Source organism: Mus caroli, chromosome 5 (assembly GCF_900094665.2).
Source record: "Mus caroli chromosome 5, CAROLI_EIJ_v1.1, whole genome shotgun sequence".
NCBI lineage: Eukaryota > Metazoa > Chordata > Mammalia > Rodentia > Muridae > Mus > Mus caroli.
In genome coordinates, this window is record NC_034574.1 from 118273086 (window position 1) to 118300402 (window position 27317).

The window sequence follows — 27317 nt, forward strand, 5'->3', positions numbered from 1 at the left end:
TGTGTGTGTGTGTGTGTGTGTGTGTGTGACACACTCCTCTTAACCTCTGAGCCATTTCTCTGTCACCCCATCATCACCACCACACTCCCGCCATGTTTTAAAGTCAGTTGCCCACACACCCCAGGGATGTCACAACCATTATCAGAAAGATAACATCCCAGTTTGAAAACTCTGCCCCGGAGGGATTCTCAAGGTTTGAGAGGCCAACAGAGCTGTGGAGAGCGCCCGCAGGCCCTCATCTCAGACAGATTGTCTCCCTTCGCCACCCAGAGAACTCTCAGGAGAGCAGGAAGGGCAGGCTCCCCAAAGATCCTGCTTGGTTTTTTGGGCACAGAGGACTAGGCAGAATCTCACTGAAAACCATGGGGTGATGGGCGGTTCCCTCTGTGAGCAGGTGGTTGGGGTGTTGCGGGAGGCCGAAGCACGAGGTGCCTCATGTACAGCCACCAGAGCGGGGAATGGAATGCCTGTGGGGAGTGGCCTTCCCCTATCTGAAGCCCAGGGCCCAGCATCTTTCAGATTGTGGCCGGCAAAATAAAGGAGCTTAATCACCAAGCCTAAGGACCAGAGCTGGATCCCGGGGACCCACACGACAGAACAGAAGACTCCAAGACATTGTTCTGTGTCTTCTGCATGCGCCCTGGCATACGTATGGCCATCCCCAAACCAAATGGTTTGTTTATTTATTTATCATAAATTTTACCATGCTAACACTGACCTACAAGCCTTTGCCCATCTGGCTCAGTGGCATCTCTAGTGCCGTGTCTTACTGATACCCCCATTAGTCCTTTAGGCCAGCCTGGCATGCTTGCTCTGCCTTGCCTGTTCACACACTCTCACCCACCAGGCCCTTGCACTGGTTGTCGCTTCTTCTGCCTTCCATGTTTGCAGAGGAAGCCTCCTGGGATCCTGTGTTTGTGCTCAGGAACCCCCACAGAGCCCACCCCGAGCCCTGGGCTCCCTCTTTCACTCTTGTTTATTCCGAGGCTTTCCCTGCCTTCTTCCCGATTACGTTAACGACTCATCCTGTGTATTGTGCTCATGTCTCCCTGCCAGGCCATAAACCCCAACAATGATGCTCATGCTGGATCCATGAACTGTGAGCAGCGCCAGGCACCTGGCAGGACCTCAGAGGACTTGGAGGAAGGAGCCCAAGCCAATTCTGGAGCGCCATAATCCATCATTGTAGGAAACAAACCCCCAGAGGGCCCAGCATCCTGTGGGCACCTCTGACATAATGTGTTCTTGAGAACAGAGTTTGGAATTCTAGGGAGATGGCTCAGCCATAAAGTGCTTGCCTGTAAGTGGAAGGAGCCGAGTTTGGCCCCCATACAAAGCCAGGCATGGTGGTGTATGCTTGTAATCCCAGCTCTAGAGAGGTCAAGACAGCGGGATAATGCCCAGGGCTTGCTGGCCAGCCAGACTAGCCTAAAAATGTCGAGACTCACATCCTAGTGAGAGACCCTGGCTTTGAACAACAAAGTGAGGTGGTTCATTGGTTAGAGCATTGGCTGGGTTCTTCCAGAGAACCCAGGTTCAAATCCCAGGACCCAATTGGTGGCTCACAACCATCTGTAACTCTAGTTCCATGGGATATGATATCATCCTCTGGCCTCCAAAGTCACTGAGTATGCACATGTGCACAGATATATACACACACACACACATTTATATTTCTAAAATAAATTTTTTTTTTTTTTTTGGTTTTTCGAGACAGGGTTTCTCTGTATAGCCCTGGCTGTCCTGGAACTCACTTTGTAGACAAGGCTGGCCTCCAACTCAGAAATCCACCTGCCTCTGCCTCAAATAAATGCTTTTTAAAAATAAAGGTCGGGCCGGGCGTGGTGGCGCACACCTTTAATCCCAGCACTCGGGAGGCAGAGGCAGGTGGATTTCTGAGTTCGAGGCCAGCCTGGTCTACAAAGTGAGTTCCAGGACAGCCAGGGCTACACAGAGAAACCCTGTCTCAAAAAACCAAAAAGCAAATTGGTCCTGAGGAACAATGCAGAGGTTGACCTCTGACCTCTACACACGTAATGTAAGTAATGGCATTTGGGGATGCCAGGACAGAACCCTAGTCCTCACACTGTGCCACTCAGCTGTGCCTCTAGCCCAAGAGAATATTTCTGAGCCGACCCAGGACTTAGGTTTTTCAGGTCCAGCCAGGTTGGGGAAAACAGCCTCGGGATGTGTGATGAAGTACAATATCCCACCTCCACTGTCAGCAATTTGTCTCTTTTTCAATCAGCTTTCACAAGCTTGAACTTCCCAGCTGGTCCCCAGCCCAGTGTAAGACAGGACGGAGGGGTGGAAGGACCCTTGACTTCCACACAAGAGGTTGCAGCTGACCTCCTGTAAGGACTGACTGCTGACCAGACCATGTGAGCATGGTCCCGAGGAGCGGGGACCCAGACAAGCCTGGAGGTCCCAATGACCACAGCTCCCATGTGGGGAGCCTTACCAAGCACCAGCCTCTTGGGCCAGCTGTTGCCAAAGCATCCCTGAGCTCCAGCGGTGAGCCTCTCAGCCTCCTATAGCCTCTTGGTTCCCACCCCTGCTTCTCTGTCCCCTCTTCTCCGCTGCACATTCTTTTCTGTCTTCTCTAAGGGACACTCATTGGCCCACCAGATCATTACCTTGGCAAACACTTTATTCTCATGCTTTCGGTGGTGGTTGGAGGCTTGGTCTCTGACATGAAGCCTTCCTTGGGAGGGGACCCTCAGGAGGCTTAGCCCCACTGGGAAAGGGCTGGGGATTGGTGGTGGAGGTGGTGCAGACTTTCAATCTCTCGGCTCATACCTGCTCCAAGCAGTTCGCAACAGCATGAAGTGGCTCCATCAGATGTGATGCTAACAGCAAGCCTGTGTCTTTCATTACAGCAATACCGACAGACTAATACACAGAGGTTTCCTCCTTCCGTGGGGAGCCATACGCTACCTCGACTCCATTCTGCAAGCCTCAGGGATGTCCAAAATGCACACCAAGTGCCCGAGAGTCAGGAAAACTGGAGCAATCTCCATGTTCCACACCACAAGGGTCTGTGAGCATTCTGATCATTTGCTTGGACCCCTACTCCCCCACGACCCCAGTACATACTAGGCATGTGCTTTGCTGCAGTGACCTGGGTGTGTGATACAGCACAGAATAAGCCATCTGCCTTCCAGAGTGGGATTGGGTAGGGTGGCTGGGTATCAGAGAAACAAAGGCTTTGCGTCTGAGGTGGGGTCTGGGCAAGCCAAACTGGGAGTGAGCACCATAATCCGGGGGTTAGCGGGTTCTCCGATGGCCAGGATATAGGTCAGTCTGCAGGAACCGAACACACTTGGATGTCAGAGGCTCCATTTAAAAGAAAAACAAACAAAAAGGCAGCTGGAGCTGATCAAGACCCCCACATGAGGTGCTAGGGACCCAATGGACCCTCTGTGTGGGTAATAGGACACTTCCGGTCACTACACCTCTTTGACTCTCTGACCGTATATCCCAGGTGCACAGGCACCAGGCTCAGAGGCCTCTGGTTCATGAAGATCACAGAGATGGAAGCTCCCCCAGGCTCTATCCCCACACAGGACTGCACAGGATCTCCAGGACACCGTTCCTAGCCTCTCCAGGCCCTGCTTAGTGTGGCTCAGCTCAGGTGCTGCAGCCCTCGCAAAGCAATCATTAATCTGACCTGGGAAATTGCAAAATCCAGTCCCTCCTCCCCCAAGAATCACAGCAAACACATTTCAGGTTAAAAAAAAAAAAAAACAGGTTTTTGAGCTAGGCTGACAGAGGTTGGCTCACACCTTTAATCCAACTCTTGGGAGGCAGAAGCAGGTGGATCTTGGTGTTCAAGGCTAACCTGGTGGTCTACAAAGTGAGTTCCAGGACAGCTAGGGATGCAGAAAGAAACCCTATCTCCAAACAAGAAGAGGAGGAGGGAGAGGAGGGAGAGGAAGAGGAGGGAGAGGAAGAGGAGGGAGATGAGGAAGAAGAGATGAAGGAAGAGGAAGAGGGAGAGGAAGAGGAGGAGGGAGAGGAAACAGTCCTGGTCATTGCCACTGGGTTCACCAGCCCTGGATCTGGGTTGAGACACATACCCTGTCAGCTCTGAGCCAGCCAGCCAGTCACAATGTACTAGCCCTGTAGGGTTACTATGTATACAGGAAGGATGGGCCCCAAAGGACAATCCAGCCTAGGGTATGGAGACACCACACACCAGGAACACACCAGGAATGGCTGGAGAGATGGCGCAGTGGTTAAGAGCACTGACTGCTCTTCCAAAGGTCCTAAGTTCAAATCCCAGCAACCACATGGTGGCTCAAAACCATCCATAAGATCTGATGCCCTACAGCTACAGTATACTTACATATAATAAATAAATAAATCTTTTAGAAAAATAAAAATAAAAAAGAAAATGGACAGGACCAATCTTTGTAACAGTAGCCCCTCCCACCACACTAAAAGTTCCGGTGGCTTCAGTGAAACACCCGCCACCCACACCCAGAAATTTGGTCCTGATGGTCCTGATGGAGAGAGCTACAGAGCTACCTTGGATCATGGGGCAGCTTTGAGACTGAAAACCGTACCCAAAGGATGACAGAACATAAAGACTGGTGGCCTGTGACATCATAAAGCCACCCCCCAACTCTGGACATATCCCCCAAATTCACAAGAATCTCTATGACGTATACCAGCACAGCCAAAACGAGAAGGATTGATAATCACAAGTGTTGGCAAGGCTCTGGGGCAACCAGAATGCATGCACGATGTCGGTGGAACTGTGTCGGCGCCATGACTTTGCCTGCTAGAGCTAAGTACCTGTTCACCGTACATCCTGGGGAAATGTCAGCACCAGCCCGCTGGTTATCCATAAATGTTTTCAAGGGTTTTGCTACAGTAGCTTAATACACAAGGGTGAAGCCAACGTCTGCTTGAGAGGCTGGGAGAGGCATAATCTCATCCTCAAATGATCCCTAGACGTCAAAGGGTGTGGCCGGTGAGTCCCTCAGGCTATGGGGAAAACTGGTTTCTGCTCCTGTGACACACCAGAGCAGGCAGACACATCTTAGGGACAGAAGTAGAAAGGTGTCCTCAAGGTATAAGCCTTGTGACCTCACTTTGACCCCAGCTTGACAGAGCAGAGAGTCTGTCCAAGTATAAAAGTCAGAGCCCCAGGAAAGAGGGCTAAGGTGGCTCCATCAGAAGGTCCCAGCATCCTCTAGGGCAACATCAGGACCTAGTGAGTTTCCCTGGAGACAAGTGGAGTGAGAGCCACTCCAGGGGTCTTAGGAAGCTCCCTGGTTGGACTGGACTGGACACAAACACGTGGGCACCTATGTGTATGTCAATCCCTGGACCATATTCCTTCTGCTCCCAAGGACCGCCCCGATAAAGTCCCTCAGAGGAGAACCCCTACCATGCTGACCAGGGAGCAGGTGGGCATATCAACTGTGTCTGGCCCACAGACAGCTGTCAGTGGGAGAAGCTTATGGGAGGCGTGTGAGGTTGGCTCTCGCTCTGGGGCCTGTTACTGTTTAACAGGCTTCTGGTGTGCAGTAATTTTCCCAGACTTGATAGAAACTCCAACGCTCAAGTCTCAAGGGCCAAATGCTAACATCGGAGCACTTGTGTGATATGTGCACAGGCCCCTGGCTTGCTACATACATACATACATACACACATACATACATACGTAGGACAGAAGCAGCTTAAGGAAGGCTAATCTGGCTCACTGATCAAAGCCGCAGTCCATCGCGGTGGAAAGGCAATAGAGGAAGAAGGCAGGGGCAGCTTGCCAGGCTGTGTCCACAGTCAGGAAGCAGAGAGAGGTGAATGACTGCTGGGATCTCTCTCCTTTTTCTCTGGTCCAGCAGTTAGGGTGGCTCCACCACAGATACATCCAGAGGTTTGTCTCCAAGGTGATTCTAGACCCTGTCAAGTTGACACCACACACTCCCCAGAAAAGAAAAGAAAACAAACAAAAAACAGAGTGTCTATATGCCCACCCTACCCCCCACCGCCGAGGCCCCAAACTGGTACTTAGTACCGGAAGCAAAGTTAACCGAACTGGATTCTGCCCTTAGGGAAACGGTTGCGAGTGGAGAAGAGGCCTCCTAAGTCTGCATGACTCAGGGACATGAGAGGAAGTACTCAGAGCATCAGACGCCTATACCGGCATCACCGGGTAACAGCCATTAAAGTAGAATACTGAAGCCTGTCACCCACTCCCAATTATCTGCCATCTGTCACTCAATCCTACACGTCGCTCAGAGAGATGAAAACAACCAGCGAGAGACTTAGCAAGATTCCTAGAGGCCTCCATCACAGCCCTAATCCGGAGCCCACTGACCAGGGACCAGTTTGCTCATAACATGACCACCAGCACCAAGCAGCAACCAGCTATGACTTGCAGCTGTCTCACCAGCCTCAGGCTGAGCTGCACCAAGCCACTGCAGAGCTAGGTCAGGCTGCCACTCTGAAATCGCAGAGGCAAGTCGATGGAGAACCCAGCTCAGTTTAGGTCAAGCCAATCCATGCAGAGGAGGCTAGTATAACTCTGCACTTAGGCTAAGGCAAAGGGACTGCTGTGTGACTTCCACGAGAGCCAGAGACACAGCCAGAGCCTGTCTCAAAACGAAAGGGAGAGGACTGGTTACCTTTCTGGTGCCCCAAGGGATTCTGGGAGTTCTTGTTTCTTGATCCTGGCGCCTAAGTGTCAGGCTAATGACAATGGTTATAACTTAACCAAGGTCCAAGCCAGATGGTGAATGTGAATCTTTTCTTGTAGTTTTTCTGACAGGTTATGTCATCCAGGCTAGCCTGGACCTCAGTGTATAGCTCACACCCATGATCCTCCGGTCTCTGCTTCTCGACAGCCACGTGCCAAATATGCACTTGACACAGAAGCAGATTACCTTGTTGCCCACCCAAGGCCTCTCTGGCTCCTACCCCTCTAGAAACACACATGGTTCACCTGTTGGGTAGAGCCCAACCGTACAGGGAAGGTAGCCCTGACTTTAGACTGAGTGAGAAGTCTTTGGGAGACTTCTAGAGAATGCTTTCAGTAGCAGCTACAGACATTAGAAACATGTGAGTTCTCCATTGAGTCAGTGCCACACAAGGCCATTGGGGTTGGCCAGGGCCCCCATCCTCAGCTCTCTACAGCCTAATCCCCAGACTGTTGCCTGGTCCCCTTAGGGCTCCTTCCAGTGGCACTGCATGCAATAGCCTGGGGCACAAGGTTGTCCCTAGGAAGATACCAACTCCCAGACACTTCAAGGAAGACATATCACAGAGCCTCCAGCTGTAAACTGGCTGGGGTTCAAGAACAATCCCAGAGTCCTGCCAAACCTCAGAGGAAAAGCAGTGGTGGCCAGCATCAGCTATCAGCTCAGGGCCATATTTCCAGGGAACTGGGGTTTTTCTAAGACACTCATCAGGCTGGAACATAGTCGCTACGGTCACTGGGTCCCCCTTCTACAAGCCAGAGTAAGGAGGGCTGTGAGCCATGTCCCTTCAGGGGACATCAGCCATAATGATTTATTCACTTTTATTGTGCTATAGTCTCCAGACTTGGGTTTTGTTTTGTCGCTCTCCCTCCACCCCCCCAAACCTAGACATGGTTTCTCTGTAGCCTCAGCTGTCTTGGAACTCCATCTGTAGACCAAGCTGGTCTTGAACTCAGAGATCTGCCGCCTCTGCTTCCCCAGTGCTAAAATTAAAGGCAGTGCCATTTTATAGCATCCATGTTGATGGTGTGAAGTACACCCATGGCTTTGGGCAACTGTCCCCACCAATGGCCACGCCCTTCCATGTCCTTCTGAGACCCTGTCTCCACTTAACACTCTACCTGGCCCCTTTCCCCTCCCACTACCTCCTTAGTATCCCGTTTCTCCAACCTCATCAATGGGTACTCTAGGGGCCCCAGTAAACAAAATCACGCTGCAACCATCCTGCCATCTCTCAGAATCTAACTTCAGCATTCATCCATGTTCCAATGTGTGGGAGAATTCTCTCCTCTGCAGCAGCTATCACAGGACTTTAAAGCTGAGGCAGGAGGACCACGAGTTTGAACTATATACCTGGGGACTATATAATGAAACCCAGTCTCCAGATAGATAGATAGATAGATAGATACATAAATGGAATCTCTCTTCCTTTACAAGGCTGCATACTATTCCCTCTTGGAGAGCCCTCTTTTCATTTCTGAAGATTTAATCTTAATTTTATTAATGTGTGTGTTGCTCTGTGCACATGAGCACAGTCCCTAAAGAGGCTCCCAGAAGGCTGTCAGATCTCCTGGAGCTGATATTACAAGTAGTTGTGACTCGCTTGATGTGGGTACAGGGAACTGAACTCCGGTCCTTTGGAAGAGCCATGTGAGCTCTTTGACCTCTGAGCAGTCTCTCCAGCTCACCTCTCTGTATTTCATCTGCCTTTCCTATCCGCCCATCCAGCATCACTAAGTACTGGGACCCTTCTACCTTCAGCTATTGTGTGGTGTCCAGATTCCCCAGGAGGACGGCTGCACGGGACAATGACCTGATGCCAGCTTCTCATGGCAGCCGCACCCTTTTACAGTACCAGCAATATCACCTACGACCTACTAAGTTCAACAGAGGCTGTCCTTGTGGGTGTGCACGACCTTTGACCCTCAGCAACCTGCAGCCCCGTGACAGGTGTCCTGAACATCTATCTACTCCAGGGCTCTCACCACCTGTAAACTACTTCGGACACTCATTTCGTTTTCTGTCAGGTGGAAATGCTCCTTGCCTGGCCCTAGAGGGGCCTGCTTCTCCTCAGCACCAGAGGCCCCTCCCCCACCAGTGGCCTTGTTAGCCACACTCACCACTGGCCAGTCACACTGCCCCTCTTGTGCAGGTGTCAAGTCCTGCAGACAGTCCATCAAGACCCTGTTTCTCTGCCCACCATGCAACTCCAGGGCCTGGGAGGGGCCCAGCATGCAACGGGGCAGTCAGCTCAACAGGACGAGGGAACACCTGCTTCCCCAGAAGAGCCTCAGAGTCCTCCTCCTCTCTACCCTGCTCCTCTGTATCTGTCCCATCTGCCAGACCAATAATCCCCAAGGTTTTGGTGGGACTGGAAGACACCTGGAGGTGACTTAAGGCACCAAGTGTCTTAAATCGACACTTGGAGCTGGAGTTTGTGGGTATCCCAGCTGCTAGGAGACAGGCACCTTCCAATCCCACAGGTTTTGTGTTGTTATTGTTGTTTTGGGGTTTTTTTTTCAGCCAGAGCTTAGCTAGACCCCGCTGTGGCTCTGGGTAGGGGGCAATGGCACTCTGAGGCCAGGCCATACATATAGGGTTCTCCCACAATGGCTCTCCATTGGCCTCTACCTTGAAACAAAACCCATTCTATATCTCCCTTCCCCTTCTCCCCCGCCTCCACTTCCACATGAGGACTCGGTGACCCTGACTGCTGATAGCTTGGTCCACTTATCTGCTCCTGGACCACACACCACAAAAGCCCAGAGTGGGAAGGTCAGCTGTGGGGAGATCTTGAAGGCCAGGGTGCTCAGTCCACTGCAGCCTCCTGCCCACAGCCATGGCCATTTCCCTGGCTGGCCTCTTCTCCTCGCCTTTCTTCGACTCATCCTCTTGTGTGAGAGGTCCCCGGGGACACCTTCGTCATCGTCAATGACTCCCACCCCAGACAACAGCTTTATAGGTAGGTGGGCTGACCCCTAAGTCCTGACAGCTGGACACAGGAATTAACACCAACCACTCTGCAGACCGGGAAACTGAGTCCTTGGGAGATGAGACTCTGACTGAGTCGGAAGCTAGACCTGGGCCCGCCTCCTCCATTCCACTCCATACAGCCATCGGCCATAAACTTAAGGGAGAATTACAGAAAACACAGGACACTTCTTAGACCCTTTCAATTAATTTTTTCTAATCACATTTATTTATTTATTTATTTATTTATTTATTTATTTATTTATTTATTTATTTAGTGCACGGGCACAGATGCACCACAGCACACATGTGGAAGCCAGAGGATTAGATAACTTATAGGAGTCTGTCTGTCCTTCTACCATGTGGGTTCCAGAGATCCAATTCAGGTTACTAGACTCAGCAGCGAGAACCCTTCCCCGTGATGAGTCGTCTCTCTGGCCCTCTCTTCACTGTCGATTTGAATTGGCTACCCATGCCAGCCAGCAGCTGGAGAAGATCTCGGGAACACCTCTCTGATTCCCCAATGGTCACTCATTTATCTCTCTCAGCCCCAGCCCCACTGACAAGCAGGAAACCAAAGGCGCAAGGAATCAAGTTCTTGCCCTCAGCCACACACCAGAGATGACCATCCAGGGAGAAGGAAGACCCCACTAAAGATCAAGAGCCTTAAGGGGACAGCTCTGCCAGGGGCTGCCGCATAAATCCTGCCATCTTGATGCACAGCAAGTTCCTGGACATGGGGATTTGAGTCAAGGTTCACTCGTCTGGCCTCACACGGATACCTCTACCTCAGTGCCTTGAGCCTCCACTTGCAGAAAATGCCTTGAGTGGACCTCAAGAGATGGGGGTGGTTCTGGATCTGGTGAACTTGCATGGACTTCACACAGCATGATATCTGGAGGGTAGATCAGGCTGGCCTTGAACTCAGAAATCTGAGCCTCTCAAGTGCTGGGATTAAAGATGTCAGACACCACTGCCTGGCTGTTCTTTTTTTTTTTTTCTTTGAGAAAGGTTCTTACTGTGAAGCTCTGAGGGTAACTAAGCACGGCAAGTGACTTCGGGGACCAAATTCTGTGTTTATTAACCTTTACTCTTTTTTTTTTTTTTTTTGGTTTTTCAAGACAGGGTTTCTCTGTAGCCCTGGCTGTCCTGGAACTCACTTTGTAGACCAGGCTGGCCTCGAACTCAGAAATCCACCTGCCTCTGCCTCCGAGTGCTGGGATTAAAGGCGTGAGCCACCACGCCCGGCTCTAACCTTTACTCTTTTACATACTTAAGCCACAACTTTGAGCTAAGCACGACCAATGATGTGTCTTGTCTTTTAAAATTATAACCTTGCGGTGGTTAGCTCTGGCAACCTGACACAACGTAGATTCGCCTGGGAAGAGGGTCTCAGTGAAGGACAGCCTGCCTACATTTAGATTGTCCTGTGGGGATTGTCTTGATTAGCTTATCTGACGTGAGAAGACCTAGTCCACCGTTGGCGGCCCCATTCCCTAGGCAAGGGGTCCTGGGCTGTATGAGTGGAGAAATCAAACTGAGCTCAAGCAAGCAAGCGAGCAAGTATGCTGAATGGGGGATATGTCAGGACTCCTGGGGCCTTAGAGGAAGCTCAGATCTAGTGGCACCTTAATCCACAGATGTGATTTCCAGGCAACCAGCCAGGAGTAATTAGTGGCGTCTGCAGAAACAAATATATCTCCTGAGAAAGCTCCGGAAGACACGGGAAGATGGTGCTGGAATAGGCCCAATTTCCCAGAGACATGCTATTGAATGCACAGCCATTCCCCGTGGCCTTGGCTGATGGGAAACACGGCTGATCTCTCCAGCGCTCTGGAAAGAAGGGGGAGACCCAGAGCCATCTGAGTGCCCAATCCGAGACTGCAAAGTGCAGGAAGTGCGCACGGGTACCGGGGGCCAGGAGAGGGAGGACAGGGAGGGCAGGGAGGGGCTCTTCTAAACACAAACATGTTTTTTGCAGCAAGGAACAAAGAGCTATGAACCAAAGTTACCTCTGTGCTTGGGACTCTGGGGGACGCGAGTGTCATGTCACCTTTGTCTCTCCAGAGGGTCATTCCCCTCTGGGCTGGCTTCAAACTCACTATTAGCAGAGATGACCTTGAACTTCTGATCCTCTTGCTTCCTACCTTCAAGTGCTGAAAGCCGGCTATCAGGATTTTTGTCCTGTAGTTTATTTTCACAGTAGGGGCTGTCTGGGCAAAAGGTACTCTGCCATGCATCTATGTAGGTGGTGATCCTAAGATACTTGACTGTGCCCTGTGTGACCTTATTTGAAAATAGGGTCTGGCCAGATGTCATCAAGTTAAAAATATCAGATCAGCGCAGTGGCACAGGCCTGTCACTTCAGCACTTGGGAAGCTGAGGCAGGAGGATTGTGAATTTAAAGCCTGCCTGGGCTGCATAGTGAGACTCTTAACTCAAAATAGGAATGAATGTCAAAGTGGTTGGGCTTAGGTTGGGTCTCAAAGAAGAGCAGGGGAGCTGGAAAGATGGCTCGATGGGTGCAGGCATCGGTGTTCCGTTCCCAGCACCTACGTGGTGGCTCACACTATCTGTAACTCCAGGTTCAGGGGCTCTGATGTCCTCCGGCCTTCATGGGGACCAAGCACTTATGCTATGCACATAAACTCATGCAGGCATATGCACATACACATAAATAATACCAATAACTCAGTTTTGAAGAGGAAATGGAAAATACAGAGGAGGCCACGTTGAGACAGAGATAGAGACAGAAACAGGGGCATTGATGCCGTCAACTGAGGAGCGGTGAACACCTCCAGGAATGGAGAGAGCCAAGAGCCCCCATGACACTAGAAGCACCCAGCCTAGCCATGAAGTTCCCACAGCTTAAGGACACAAGTTTAGACCTAGGTGACTAACACAGGCCTCTCTAGGAGGCTGGGGCACCACCGCTGAAAGAAACACACCCTGATTTCAGCTCTGGTGATGGGACAGACTCGTCCTTGACCTCTAGCCCTTGGTGGGACTTTTCTGCTGGCCTCTATCAAATTGTCATCCCAGGCAAGACCCAGACACTCCTGAGCCCCATGACCTTCATCACAGATTCCTTTTGGGGGGGCCAGTGTCTCTCTAGCCCAGATTGGCTTCCTACTCCCTAGAGTAGCCAAGCAGAATCTGAGTTAACAGATAGGGACCATCATATAAAGTTCATGGGGTGCTGGGGGCTGCCCCCGGGGCCTCGTGCGTGCCAGGCAAGCAGCTACAAAGTGAGCCACACGCTCAGCGCAACACAAATTCTCTGAAGAAGTGGAACCCAAACCTCAGGTTATCCTGTTAACGTCCTTCAAGTTCTCAGAGCCTTACTCACAAGCCAGCGAGGCTCAGCAGGCTGCACAGTCGGCTCTAGACACAAGTGCCAGCCGTTCAAGCATGAGGACCTGAGTGCGGACCCTCGCCCCAGCACCCATGAAAAAGCCAAGTGGGTCATCAAACTCAGACATACAGGTCTATAACTACAGCACTCTGGGCGTTGGGATCAGTGGAGAAAGGAGGGTTCCTGGAGCTTGATGGTCAGACAGACTAGACAATTAGTAAACTCCAGATTCAGTGAGAGACCCTGAGTCAAAAAATAAACTGGCGGGGCTGGAGAGATGGCTCTGCAGGTAAGAGCACTGACTGCTCTTCTGAAGGTCCTGAGTTCAAATCCCAGCAACCACATGGCTCACATCCAGATAATGAGATCTGACGCCCTCTTCTGGAGTGTCTGAAAACAGCTACAGTGTACTTACATATAAGAAATAAATCTAAAGATAAATCTATAAATAAATAAATAAACAAACTGGCATGGGAGGTAGGAGAGTGGCAGAGAGCTTACCTGGCACCTACGAAGCTCTGGGCTCAAACTCTGGCACCACCAAATATACATTTATTTATATATAAATATATATAACATATAAATATAGTATATATTTTGTAGATTTATATAAATATAATAATTTACATACACACATACATAATTTACGGTCAAGTGTGGTGGTGCATGCCATTAATCCCAGCACTTAGGAGGAAAAGGCAGGTGATCTCTGTAAGTTCGAGGCTAGCCTGATCTACATAGTGAGTTCCGAGGTTAGGGTCAGCCTACACTACACAATAAGAGCTTGCCTCAGAATAAACAAACATGCAAACTTGAGAGTCATGGGGGAGAACACCCAATCTGGACACACAGAAATGCACCCTCTTACACATATGCACACACTCATAGATGTATGCTCACACACACACACACACACCTCAGAAATGCAAACTGAAACACCCACAGGTCGTCTTCTTCAAGAAGGCTGGTCACACAGAACTCTGAGAGGGTGAATGGACACTTGTGTAACCAGCCTGCTAACAGTAGGCAGCTAGCTGCCTACTCAAACATCCCAGGGACCAATCTGAAGCCACCCAATGTGGCAGGTCCCAGGAAGTGTGTTGGGTATGCTGTATATGGTTGACAGAGTTGGAAAAACCAGGGCATCTGTCACCATGGAAACAGACAAGCTCTCACAGACATTAAACAGGGAGACCAGGCAACAGCAAGGAGCCAGGAGCCAGATATGCACACGGGCAACCCAGATAAGATGGTAACACCTGGCTAAGTGATTGGCCAGTGCTGGGATATGCCACCACCTCCCTGGACACTGTAACCAGAATACTAGAATCTACCTTTATTCCCACAGAGAATGACAGAAAAAGAAGACACCTGATGTCATCCTTGGGTCTGTAGGTCGGTATGCACACACACACACACACACACACACACACACACACACACACGCGCGCGCGCACATACACATGCACACGCAAAAACTCATGCACACACACACACATACATGTACACATACACACACACACAAGTAAATAAATAAACAAAATAAACATAAAACCCCCTGGTTGGTTTTTGGGGGGGGTTGAGGGGGGCGTTTCGAGACAGGGTTTCTCTGTATAGCCCTGGCTGTCCTGGAACTCACTCTGTAGACCAAGCTGGCCTCGAACTCTGAAATCTGCCTGCCTCTGCCTCCTAAGTGCTGGGATTAAAGGCGTGCACCACCACCGCCCGGCAAACCCCCTGTTCTTGTGTGATTTTTCCTTGAGACTCTTTCTATTCACCCCAAAGTGACCCCTGACCTAAGAGGAGATTCTGGCCCATCAGATCCCCATGCAGCAATGATACTGGGGTCACTTATAGAAGCACGGATGACTCAAAGGCAGCTGTGTGATCCCACCCCTAGCAACTGCTTACAGCATGGCTACTCCAGGGCACCTCTTCACTCCCACGAGACCCAGTCTTTCAAGGGTCCCAGCCACTAATCACAGAGACTGATTTCAAGGTGTCCACATAGAGTCATTGCCTGAAGCGTTCCAGGTGCCGAACCACTCCCACCTGTCTACCCCACCCCCATGCCTCAAACTGTACTGGAATGTACTGGATTCAGAGCCCATGATGGGGCCACAGTAAGTTAAAAAAAAAAAAAGGAGGCAATAGATTAGTCAGGATGGTCCCCGATGCGGTGTGACTGGAGTCTACAGCAAGAAGAGCTAGGAGAGAGATACCGAGGATAGCAGCAGGGAGACAGGGAAAGGCAGGCAGTGGCTGCAAGCTAGACAGCAGGAGCAGCCATGGCAGCTAAGGGCATGCAGCCTCCAGAAGAGCCAGAAAGGAAGAGGATGTTGCTTAAGTCACACAGCTGATGGCCTTTCGAGATGATGGCCTGGTAAAGCAAGCAAGTCACCTAAGGCAGAGAGGTGAGCCAACGGCACTAGGTCACACAGCTGGGAGAAGGCTGAGCCAACACCTGGACCCCAGCCCAAGGACTCGGAACGTAAGCTCTTACCCACAGTGATGTGGATGGATGGGACTGAGGCAGATGGAAGAACGCACTCAAGATCGAAGCCAGAGAGAGGATGAGCCACAGAGGGAGACACTGACAGATGGGAGCAGACAGGGAAGGAGAGAGAGAAAGAGGACATGACAAGTGAGCATGTGTCCACACCCCACAGCACCACGCTCCCCACGCCCACGAGAGCCACTAGCTACCTGCTGCCGCCGGCTAAAGACAGATAAACACAATGTGATATCTATACCATAAAAAAAAAAAACCACAAAACATTGTCCAGTCACAGAGAGTTAGGAGGCACAGGTATACGCTATTACATAGATGAACTTGAAAAAAACAGGCCACAGCCAGGATGCAAATGTGGTCGGGCTTGGTTGGTGCACATCTGTGGGCCTTGCATGCCAGAGACTGAGACAGAAGGATTGATACCAGGTTAGTCTGAGCTACAGAGCATGCTTGGTCTATAAATAAATAAATAAATAAATATCAAGCAACAAAAGCAAAATGCCACAGCAATAAAATCAGAGTTTATAGACACTAAAGGGAAGTTCAAAACCAGACCAAGTTGGGTATATAGGGATGGACCTATAAGGTTCTACAAAAGGCAAGGAGCACCCAAGGGTGGTGGCTCCCTCCAGCAGGGCCGTGGGACCATGAGGCTCCATCTTTTTACCTGGGACTGATTTAACCTGATGAATGTGTATTATGACCTTTGTTAGAACTTTGTACTATTTCACAATAATAAGAAATGAAGCACAAGAGGCACGGTGAGGGCTGGGAACAGACAGGAGAAGGAGATACTGAGGCCAGCGCCGGTCAGGACCCCAGCTACAATGGAGCACTGGCTAAGATAGGCTTTCAGCCCAGGGAAGCCTCCTGGGCTAAGAGGCCAGATGAGGGGACCAGGGCCAGGGCTTAGAATTTCTGCAGGGCTCAGAGGCCAGGATGGGGATTGGGGGTGGCGGCAGGGAGCAGAGCAGGATGAGCCCCCAGATCCCACCTTCCTGGGCCTCCAACTCCAGAAGGCCAGCTCTGACACGCCAGGACTCCTACAGCTGTAAGGGTGGGTGGGAGCCCTGCGCTGGCCTCAGCCTGATCGTTGGAGGGATCAACACCTCTCAGAACATGGAGGTGGGGCTGGGAAAGCCAGGAAACTCAAGCAGAAGCTGGTGCAAGAAACTCTAAGTCCCACTGCTCGCACTGCCTGCTCAGCCAGGATAACCCTAGGCAGTTTATGTGCAGGGTCTGTGGGAAGAGCACATAGCAACTACAATCAGGGCGCCCTGCCTAGAAGGTGGCCATCAGCTCCTGGGAAACAAAGCTTGCAGAAACAGGTGGCAAGAGAGGCCTGTTTGTACCACTGATAGGAGGAAGGAGATCCACACAGGACAAACCTCTAAACTTAACAGCTACAACCAAATATGGACTCTGTGGGCAAGCCTGCCACCCCAGGCTAAAGCAGGAGAATTGAACATCCAAGGCTAGCCTGGGACACTTAGTGAGACTAACTTTAATAATAATAAGGAAAGAGTTGGGCTTTCAAAATGGCTCAGCAAGTAAAGGTGCTTTCCGTCAACATGATGAAAAAGGGAACCAACAAACCAGGGATGTCCTCTAATCGCTATACAAACAAACAAACAAAAATAAGGGCCAGAGAGACAGCTTAGCAGTTAAAAACATGGAGTGCTATTGCAGAAACCCTAAGTTCCATTTCCAGTACCCTATAGTCAGGTGGCTCACTAGAACTCTTGCTCCAGGGGATCTGGCGCCCTCATGTGGCCTCCACAGGCACCTGCACTCATGTGCACATACACAGACATATAATTTAAAAAAAAAAAAACTTTAAATAAATAAGTGTAAAAAGTTTTTTAAGGAGAAAAGACTGGGGATATAGCACATCAAGCAGGAGACCCCAGGTTCAGTTCCCACCCTGGCAGAAAATAAATAAGACAGATTTGAATGGAAAAAGGACAGAGCTGGAGGCAGAGGCATCACGTACAGGGGCCAGCCTGTAGCTGCAAGATGTGGGCAGAAGGGTAAGTGTCCTTGACTCTAACAGAGGTCTATGCATAGTCTCTGCAGGGCCAAGAGGTTTGGGTGAGTGCCAATGTGACCGACTGTCCCATTGTGTCAGCGATTTTTCCAAAACAATAATTTTTAAAAGAAAAACCTAGATGTGGGGAGGGAGAATAGCCGGTGGCTGAGTTTACTGGGACATGGCTAGCCAGCAAGGTACTTGGGCAACTGCAGAATCAGCCTTGAGACATCCCCAGCCACTCTAAGGCTGGTGGGAAAGCTGGGTGTGCCATGAGCATGCCCAGTGACAGCTCAGAGCAGCAAGTAGAACAGAAGTCAGTTGCAAGCATTGATGACAGGTCCCCGAGGATGTGTGCATCAGCATCGTGAGCGATACTCAGCAGCTTGTTATTCTAGGTGTTTAACAGGTATGATCTCCTCAGACACAGGACACTACTAAGAACACGGTGAAAAGGCACAGAGGAATTAAGGCACTTGCCTGAGGTTACCCAGCAGGGGATTGGCAGAGCCATCCCCCGCAAGACTCAAACCCAGAGACTTTCCAACAACTTTACAACCTTAGCAGTGACCCTCCAGGAACACACTCACCTCCCACCTCTCCTTCAGGCAGACAGCAAACATGTGGGTAGCCAGAGAGCCCACCTCGGCTTACAAAGCTCAGCTTCAGTCCCCATACTGTTCCAGAAGGACATGGTGTACCTCAGAGTCTTGGGTAAGAGCCAACAGCTGCTCTGTCTGGGGCTTGAGCTGACTCCTGAGCTATATTGCAGAACACATCCAGAGCAGATCGCCTCCTCTGCATCTGAGCCTGATGCCGAGTGTAGTGAAGGGCGCGGAGGCTTGGGCTGGTTCTCACTGTTTGCATCCTAGGGCACACTCAGAGCCTCAGAGAAGGCACATAGAGCTTGAACTTTGGTATACTGGGTCCTGACATCTCTCCTACTTTATCAAAACACCTCCTCCCACTCCTACAGTCAGATGGGAGCAAAGAAGAGGTAGGTGGAAGGGAGCTGAGAGACTGCCCGAAGTCACCAGAAAACAACATGACTAGCCCTCACTTACCGAGATCTCCTATCTTTCCCTAGCCCAGCACCCCACTTTCCCGGCCAGCCTGGCAGTCAACCTGGCCCACGACCAGCTAACACTGGCTACCAACTATGGCCTTGAACAGATCACAGCTCCCTCTGAGATCTGGGTCCTTAAAGAGAAAAATAAAACACAGGCGCTAAGCTGGGCGGTGATGGCACACACCTTTAATCCCAGCACTTGGGAGGCAGAAGCAGACAGATCTGTGTGAGTTTGAGGCCAGCCTGGTCTACTGATTGAGTTCTAAGACAGCCAGGGCTACACAGAGAAACCTGGTCTCAAGAAACAAAATAAAAACAAAAACAAAAGCATGAGGGCAGGAGAGATGACTTAGCCAATAAAGCCCCAGCAGCCAAGCCTGACTGAGTTCAACCCCATACATAATGGTAGAAGAAGAAAACTGACTCTTGCAAGTTGTCCTCTGCCCTCTATACGTTTGTAGTACACTTATGGCATCCCCACCCTCCACAACACACACAAATAAACAAACATGTGATTTTAACAAACAAAAAGATGGGCCAGGCACTATGGCACATGTCTTTATTCCCAGGATTTGAGGCAGAAGGACTGCCAAAAGTGTGAGGCCAGCCTGGGCTAGTGTGAGGCCAGCCTGGGCTACAGTGTGAGACCCTGCCTCAAATAATAATAATAATAATAATAATAATAATAATAATAAATAATAATAAATAATAGGAAGGAGAAGCAGAAGCAGCCGTAGCCTGTAGCAAAATCTGGGCGTGATGAAATACTCTAATCCTAGCACTCAGGAGGGAGGTAGAGGCAGATGGATCTCTATGAGTTCGAGGCCAGCCTGGCCTACAAAGTAAGTTCCAGGCCAGCCAGGGCTACATAGAGAAACCCTGTTTCAAAAAACCAAAATAACAATGAGGATAAGAATGAAATAAAATAAAAAGAGAGAAACCCAAGTTAGTACTTGAAGACCCAACAACCTAAGATTTATGAAATTTACCCTGGCGAGCTGCCTCCCCAGTCAAAAAGCCTGGAGCCAGCGTCAAAAAAAGCACCCGTGTACGTACATAAGAGGCAGCGAGCGGAACCTAGTTTGATCCGGTGCTAACTAGGGGCCAAGGGTTCTGTCCTTACTCTGGCTACCTGTCTCCCTTGCCTCCTGCCAACCCATAGGACATCGCTCCACCCCCTCCTGAGTCCTCAGAGAGAGCGCCTCTTTCCAAAGAAAGTTTTCTTGACACACACTGATTGGCCCAAAGATGAGCATGTGACCTAAGCCAATCAGAGGCAATGGACAGCTCCAAGCCCCGCCCCCTCCTCCCATCCCTTAACGTCATTGCTTTGCATTTGTTATTTGAGTGTATGTGTGAGGAGTGTGAATGTGCCCGAGGTACACCCACGGAGGTCAGAGGACAACTTGAAAGAGCCTGTTCTTTTCTTCTACTGTGTGGGTCCCAGGATCGAACGCCAATCAACAGGCTTGGTGGCAAGCATTACTCACTGAACCCTTTAGACAGCCTCTTTAGCCAGCCAGGGCTGGCCTCCAATTCCCTCTGTAGTCAGGATGACTTAACTCCTGGTTCTCTTGTTTTCGCCTCTGGAATGCTAGGATTACAGGTGTGTAATGGCACCCAGTTTATTTTTGTTCTTCGCACCTGTGAGCCACACCTCCCCGGTCCTTCTATTTAGATCACTGGCAGGAGAAAGCAGCTGTCCACTGCATCCCACACTGCATCCCGCACTGGGGCAGGTTATCGGGAACTCGGGGGATGAAGTGACTTCGCTTTATTCATGAACCTAAACTTGTCCGCTCCGGAGGACTGTACATGGACCGCGCCAAGCCAAGGCTGCTGAAGACTCCCGTTCACTTCCGAAGGCTGTGCATTGCAAACCTGCACCCCACCTCCTGGTCTCTCCCGCCCTTGGCTAAGACAGGTGTGATTTATTTATCCACCGCCCACAGCCATCCCGATGACATGGCTGAGAACTGGGTCTCTTCCTTCTGGTCCACTGCCTTTGTGGTGGGACAGGAAGAGGTTACTGGGGGAAGCCAACAGCCAATGTAGGGACTTTGCCCTGGCACAGACACCAGCAAGAAGTTGCTGGAGTCAAGAGAAAACATACAGAGACTCAGACCCTGGATCTAGGGTCACCTGCCAGAGACTCGGGCCACTGGGTGTGGTCTGGGACATATGAACACCAACTCACCACAGTGGCTTCAAGAAGTGGCCTCTAGGGGACAGAGGCTCATGGTCTGAGGCTTAGGCAGTGACATCAGGAGGCAGCCCCCTGGAGACAAAGGCACAGCCCTTACTGGGCGGTGGTGGTGCACGCCTTTAATCCCAGCACTTGGGAGGCAGAGGCAGGCAGATTTCTGAGTTCGAGGCCAGCCTGGTCTACAGAGTGAGTTCCAGGACAGCCAGAGCTACACAGAGAAACCCTGTCTCAAACAAACAAACAAACAAACAAACAAACAAAAAACCAAAACAAAACAGAGGCACAGCCCCCCCAGAATGGAGCAGAGTCAGTCAGCAAGGCTTGTGACCTCAGTGATGGCTGCTAGGGTCCCACCCCAGCCAGGCCACCACTGCAGAGTAAAGCTATGTACAAAACACACCGGATCCCCATCCTGGTAGGACATCAACCAAACAAATGAGTTCACTAGAGATGGGCGCAAGGAAACTTCCAAAGGTCAAGGGAGGTCAGGGAAGCTGGGACCAGGAAGTGTCTTCAAAACATCCCCACACAGGCTTTGGGTGTAGATTGGTGTGAGAACACTTGTCTAGTATGAGTGCCTCTCTGTGTCCCTCCCAAGCACCCCAAAATACAAATAAGTGTCCTTTATTTTGAAACACAGGAGAGGAACTGAGTGAAAGAGCCAAGGGGAAAGCATTTGGGCAGAAGGAACTGCGGCGCATGTGAGAATGGAGGAGAGAGACTTGTGGGGTTAGAACTGCAGAACTGCTGACTGGCCAGACAGGTTGGAGCCTGTGAAGAAAGGACTGATGGGTCGGGGCAAGAGTGAGTGAGTGTGTGTGCGTGTCTGTCTGTCTTTGTATGTGTGTCTGTGGGTGTGTTTGTGTGTGTCTGTCTGTGTGTGTGTGTGTGTCTCTATATGTCTCTCCTCCGTCTGTGTGTGTGTGTGTGTGTCTATCTTTCTCTATGCCTCTCTGTGTGTGTATGTCTCTATGTGTGTGTCTCTGTAGGTGTATGTGTTTGGCTCTTTGTGTGTGTGTGTCTGTCTGTCTCTCTGGGTGTGTATGTTTGTCTGTCTGTCTGCCTGTGGGTGTGGGTGTTTCTCTGTGTGTGTGTGTGTATGTAGAGGCCAGAGGCCAATCCAACCTCAGTGTGCTCCCTCCAGGACTATCTATCTCTCTTTTTTTTTTAAGATCGATTCTTTCCAAAGCCTGGAGCTCCCCTATTGCGTTGCGGGAATGAATCCTGGGAGCCCCATGCAGTCTCCTGTCTCTGCCTCCCCAGGGATGGAATTACCAGCTTGTTTGACATGGGCTCTGGGGATCAAATCCACATCATCTCACCTACCTGGATCCTGAAACAGCTTTAAACTAAAGCACTGTGTCTTCGAAAGAGCATTCTGTCTGTGACAGGAGGAAGTGCCGGATCAGCCAGATCACCCATGGCAGGTAGCACCACGGCACCCATGGTCTAGCCTGGCTCAGGACTTCCTAGTGCCAGGGTACCAGAACACCCTGTGATTCGACCTGTCCACTTTGGGTAAACATTTGGGAACCCAAGGCCCAGTGTCTGGCATCAGTTCCAATGCTGGGGACAAAGAACAAACACCACAGAGGTCCTTGCCCTCCTGAGCCTGGGGACTCCCCCTGGGGACAACGTGGCAGAAGGAAAAAAACCCAATGCACATGTAACTAGTATGGCATATTGGGTCTGAATCGACCTCAGCGGATTCCCACTTGGAAATGTCAGACATTAGACTACAGACCTAGCCCACGCACGAGAGGAATCAAGGGGTGGGGTGTGCAAGCCAGAAAGGTATCAGAGGGCAAGGTACTGGCCTCTTGACACATGGGAAGGACCTAGGGTCTCTTTCTGGCTGCTGTACTGGGAGCTGGGAGGAACACAAGAGACAGAGGAAAGGAGTTTAAGGATCCAGATAAAAGAATGATAGAAGTCAGCCTCGGGAAAGGGACAAAAAGGTGGGAGTCGCTCACTTCCCCTGGGCTCACGTGTAGGAAGCAGAGAGGGCGAGGGAAGGCTGCTGCCAAGGTCGTGGCTAGCTGCTGCCACAGGCTAGAAGACCACAGGCCAAGCTAACCAGGAAGGTGAAGGACAGGCCTGGAGTTGAAGGGGAAGGTCAGGACAAGATGAGCCACCTGGCACACCAGACTCCTCCTTTGAGGCCAAGGCCCAGGAGGGGACAGTTTGGGGCTGAGCAGGAGGTAGGGGTGGGGTGGTTGGGGGGAGGTTAAGGCCCTGAGCTGTGAATTGGGCCTGGGCATATTCCACCAGAGTCTGGCTGAGGCAAAGGGGGTAAGAGAACCCCTGCCCCACGAGACAACCCACAGCCAGAGAGGCCCCAGCCAAGACCCTTTTCTAGAAGCTTCCATAGAGGGTGGAAGGAACTTCATTGAAAAGCCAGGAAGCAAGCAAGGGTCAGGTCACTCCTATTCCTTCCCCTCCCCAGGCAGCTGAAGATCACAAAGCAGAGGAGATGGGAGGTGGGGAGAGGCCAGAAAGCCCAGGATCTGAGGAGAGGGGTGGAAATCTTCCCTCGGCAGCCATGGAACCTCCTCAGCCACTGGGACTCAGAGCCAGGCTGAGCCAGACCTGGTTGTTTTTGTTGTTGTTTCTCTTTGTAGCTCAGCCTGGCCTGACCCTGCCCTAGGCCAGTGGAGGCCAAGGTCACCAGTGAGGGAGAGAGTGAGGAGAGAGGTAAAAGGGTCAAGTGTTTTTGTTTTCTGGTTTTTCATTTTTATGGAATTTTTATTTATTTATGGGGGGGGTAGCCCAGGCTGGCCTAGAACTAGCAATCCCCCTGCTTTAGCCTCCTAAGCTGTTTCTATTTTGGGCAGAGCCCCACCTACACCCACACCCACCCCTGCCAAGCTAAATCCTCCTCAAACTAAATTGATGGCACAGGATCTGGCGCTGAAGGTATTGAGTTTCAAACCCTGGACAAATGGTTTAGGTGGCTAGTTAACATATCAAAGCAGACCTGGCTGCCAGGTTCTCCCAGCATCCCTCAGTCCCTACCAGTTTCAGAACCCCTTCAGGCTGGCATACCCTGCCCCCTACCCTGAACTCTATAGCCCAGAGGGCTGGGCTGCTCTCCCCAGGATAAATCCAACCATTTTGATTGCCCTCCCTCCTTCTTGGCAGCTGTACCTGGCTCCCCTCTCTCCTCTCCTTTTCCCTCCCCCTCCCCTCATCTAGCTCAGGGTTCAGGGTCATGTCCACTCTGGACTCTTCCAGCGGTCTCTGCCTCTAGCTATGTTCTCCCGTTCTCTCTTTTATCTACAATAAGCCTTCTCCTCCACTATACCCAAGAGCAGCCATGTTTTCCTCTCTCTCTCTCTCTCTCTCTCTCTCTCTCTCTCTCTCTCATTCAGAAGGCCTCTCAGCTGAACTCATGAGTCCTAAGAGTGAAATGTCAAACATCCAGTGGCAACCTGGGGTGAAGCTCACGGTGAAGAGCCCGGGGCCTCTCTTTTGCTGGCCAAGGAAGGACATTTGAATACTCCTCTGTACCCTAAAAGCCACAGAAGGCCACAGAGCTGGCAGCCTGGGCCAAGCCTCCTAGGAACCAAGATGCACCTAGGATAAGCTCTGCAGAGAGCCAAGTGACTCTCTCCAGGACTGTCCCCAGAGTCGGCTGCTGGGATCCAAGGCCAGAGAACAGGATTCCTGGTAGCCGAACTCGTGGAATTGGAGCGAATGGGGGATGAGTCACTGTGGGAAGATAGCAAAGAATCCGTCCTTCCAGGAAGGGTCCCAGGGTAACTTCCTTCCAGGAATGCAACAGGAGAGTCTGGCTTCAAGACACCAGCACCTAACTACTGCACACAGTGACCATGCAGTGCCAGTGACCCCTTCTGTCTGCTGCAGTGCTAAGGTCGGAGCTCAGTGGCTTGCACCTCAAAGGCCATCATTCTGCCACGCAGCCATGTCCACTGCCCACCCCCAGCAAATGGAACAGGCATCAACATGTGTGCATGTGTCTACATGGGCCCAGACAATGACCCATGTGCCTGCATCCCCTTCCTGGCTTTTCCCCATGTGGATGGGTTGTAGCTCATGCGGTACACAGAAACACTCACATCCATGGATGTCAGCACTGGACCATACATACACCAAGCTCTGTCTGTGTGCTACTATACCTGGGGGACACTATTACGTGGACCCGCACCAAAAGGTGTATATACCAACAGACACACACACTGAAGCTATGAGGACTTGTGGATGTACGAGGAGCCAGAAAGGAACAGAAATAAATGCTTGGGACTAAAAATAGGTAGTCTATAGCCACAGCTGCACCCTGAAGGGAACTAAAATACTTCCACACATGCCAGGGGGACCGGAAGCCATGGGAACCGGAAACCAGGCATCAGGAAAGAGGAAGAAAACAGAAGAAATCCCAGCACACCCAAGCATCCTTACCCAGGGCCCAGAGAACAGGGAACTTGCAGGGACACCCATCCTGACATCTGGGGCCCCAGTCTCCACTTGGGGAACAGCCCACGATGGCCCAGGCAGACCTTGACCTCAAGGTCACAGGGTGGTACAAACTGGGAAAAGGCAGACCTTCCCACTTAAGAGTCCTCCTGAGGAGGTACCAAGGGGTGCTGAATCTGCAGCCTTCTCTTGTGGGAGAAAACCCTGGAATACACCCGCTAGCCATGCAGACCGATGATGGAAGAGAAGGGAGAAGAAGAAGGAGCGACCAGTCAAGGCCAGCTGTTCAAGGGTTACAATCTTTTAGCAGAGGCTACATCTTGGTTCTGTCACCTAAATCTGGAATGCGGAGGTAGAAGGTGGGGGTGGGGAGACATCGGACACCAGGGGACAAGTTTTACTTAATCTCTCTTTGTGTCTGTCTCCCTAGATGAAGCAGAGAGCAACTGTAGCCGTTTAATAAAAGGCTCTGAGGAGCATCGGACACTCAGCGTAACACAGTATCTATCTACTAGGAGCTATCTGCCGTCAGAGACACCTTCCAAGTGTCAAGCCAAGGGCTCTGCCAGAGGTCACAAAACAGCTCAGGAACAGAGTAGATAGCCCAGGCTAGCCCAACTCCTAGCTGTGGGAGAAGGGATCAGACTAGAATTGAGGCAAGGAGGGGTAGAGAGCCAGCTATTGACCAGCTTCCAGTCAGCTCCCTAGCCCTTCACCTGGCTGGCCAACTTCTCAATCAGGAAAAAGAGCGAGCCACATCCAAGCCTGTGACAGAATAAGGATGGTGGGCTGGAGGGATGGCTCCGAGGTTTACAAGCACTGGCTGCACCCATAGAGAATCTGAGTTCGGTTCCCAGCACCCACATGACAGGTCACAGTTCCAGGAAATCCTGACACCTCTTTTGACCCTCCTCAAGCACCACACACGTGAAATACAGACAAACCACTGAAAATAATAAATAAATCCCTTTTTTAGGGGGGTAGGGCGTTTTGAGACAGGGTTTCTCTGTGTAGCCCTGGCTGTCTTAAAACCCACTCTGTAGACCAGGCTGGCCTTGAACTCAGAGATCCACCTACCTCTCTGCCTTCCAAGTGCTGGGAATTAAAGGCGTGTGCCACCAAAGGGACACGCCAGGGCCTCTGAAAAGGGACTAGGTCTAGTGGGCTCAAACCAGGAGCATAGCGGTGTGGGAGTGAGGTGCTGAATTGAGGGTGGGAAAGAGAAACAAATTGGGAGCCTTCAAGCTGCTGAGAGGAATTTGGGGTTCACTCGGAAAAAGACGGGAATGTTAGAGAGTCTGAGCAGGGTGGGCACCATCCCTCACTAGAAGAGCAGGATAGACTACCACACAGGTCCAAGCAGGCAGTAAGACATGGGGGTAGAGGGGTCATAAAAGGTGATGGTGAAGCAGGTATGAGGTAGCAGAAAGAACAACGGAGCAGGTGAGGGCAGCCTGAGGCTTCCGCTTTGCACCTAGGGGACACATGGGACAGAGGAGGGAGGCATCAGCAGATGAACTGATCAAGCACAGTGCAACAGGAAACGCCACGTCAGGACAGTGGAGCTGATGCAGTCCCGGACTTGGGAAAGATTAAGAGGCTTTCTGCTGAAGGCAGTGGCCCTGTGGACGGGCAAGCCACGTGCCAAGCTGGGTTCTAGGTGAGACACACAGGGGTTCCAGGGCTGGTGGGTTTCCCTCCGTGTGACACTTACACTCACTCCAAGAAAGTCACGGGGTACTTCTTACCATTTTCAGCTGTTTCCTTAACTGGCAAGGACCTGTGTCACCACGCTGCCTGTGCTGGCTAGCTTTATGTCAACTTGACACAGACTATTGTCATTTGAGAGGAGGTAACCTCAATTAAGAAAAATTCCTCCATAAGACTGGGCGGTGGGGGGCTGGAGAGATGGCTCAGTGGTTAAGAGCACTGATTGTTCTTCCAGAGGTCCTGAGTTCAATTCCCAGCAACCACATGGTGGCTCATAACCATCTGTAATGAGATCTGATGCCCTCTTCTGGTGTGTCTGAAG

General features: G+C 51.0%; 1 protein-coding gene across 4 annotated transcripts in view; it reads right to left on the reverse strand.

Annotated features, from left to right (window-relative positions):
* Scarb1 (scavenger receptor class B member 1) overlaps positions 1 to 27317 on the reverse strand; it is a 65497-nt gene that overhangs the window by 31385 nt on the left and 6795 nt on the right. Inside the window, exon 1 of one of the 4 annotated variants that reach the window (XM_021161994.2) lies at positions 22178 to 22318. The exons of the other annotated variants lie outside the window; for them this stretch is intronic. The gene's annotated coding sequence lies outside the window, so the exon portion shown is untranslated. Of the gene's footprint in view, positions 1 to 22177; positions 22319 to 27317 lie in introns of those variants that run through there. 4 annotated transcript variants of the gene reach the window in all.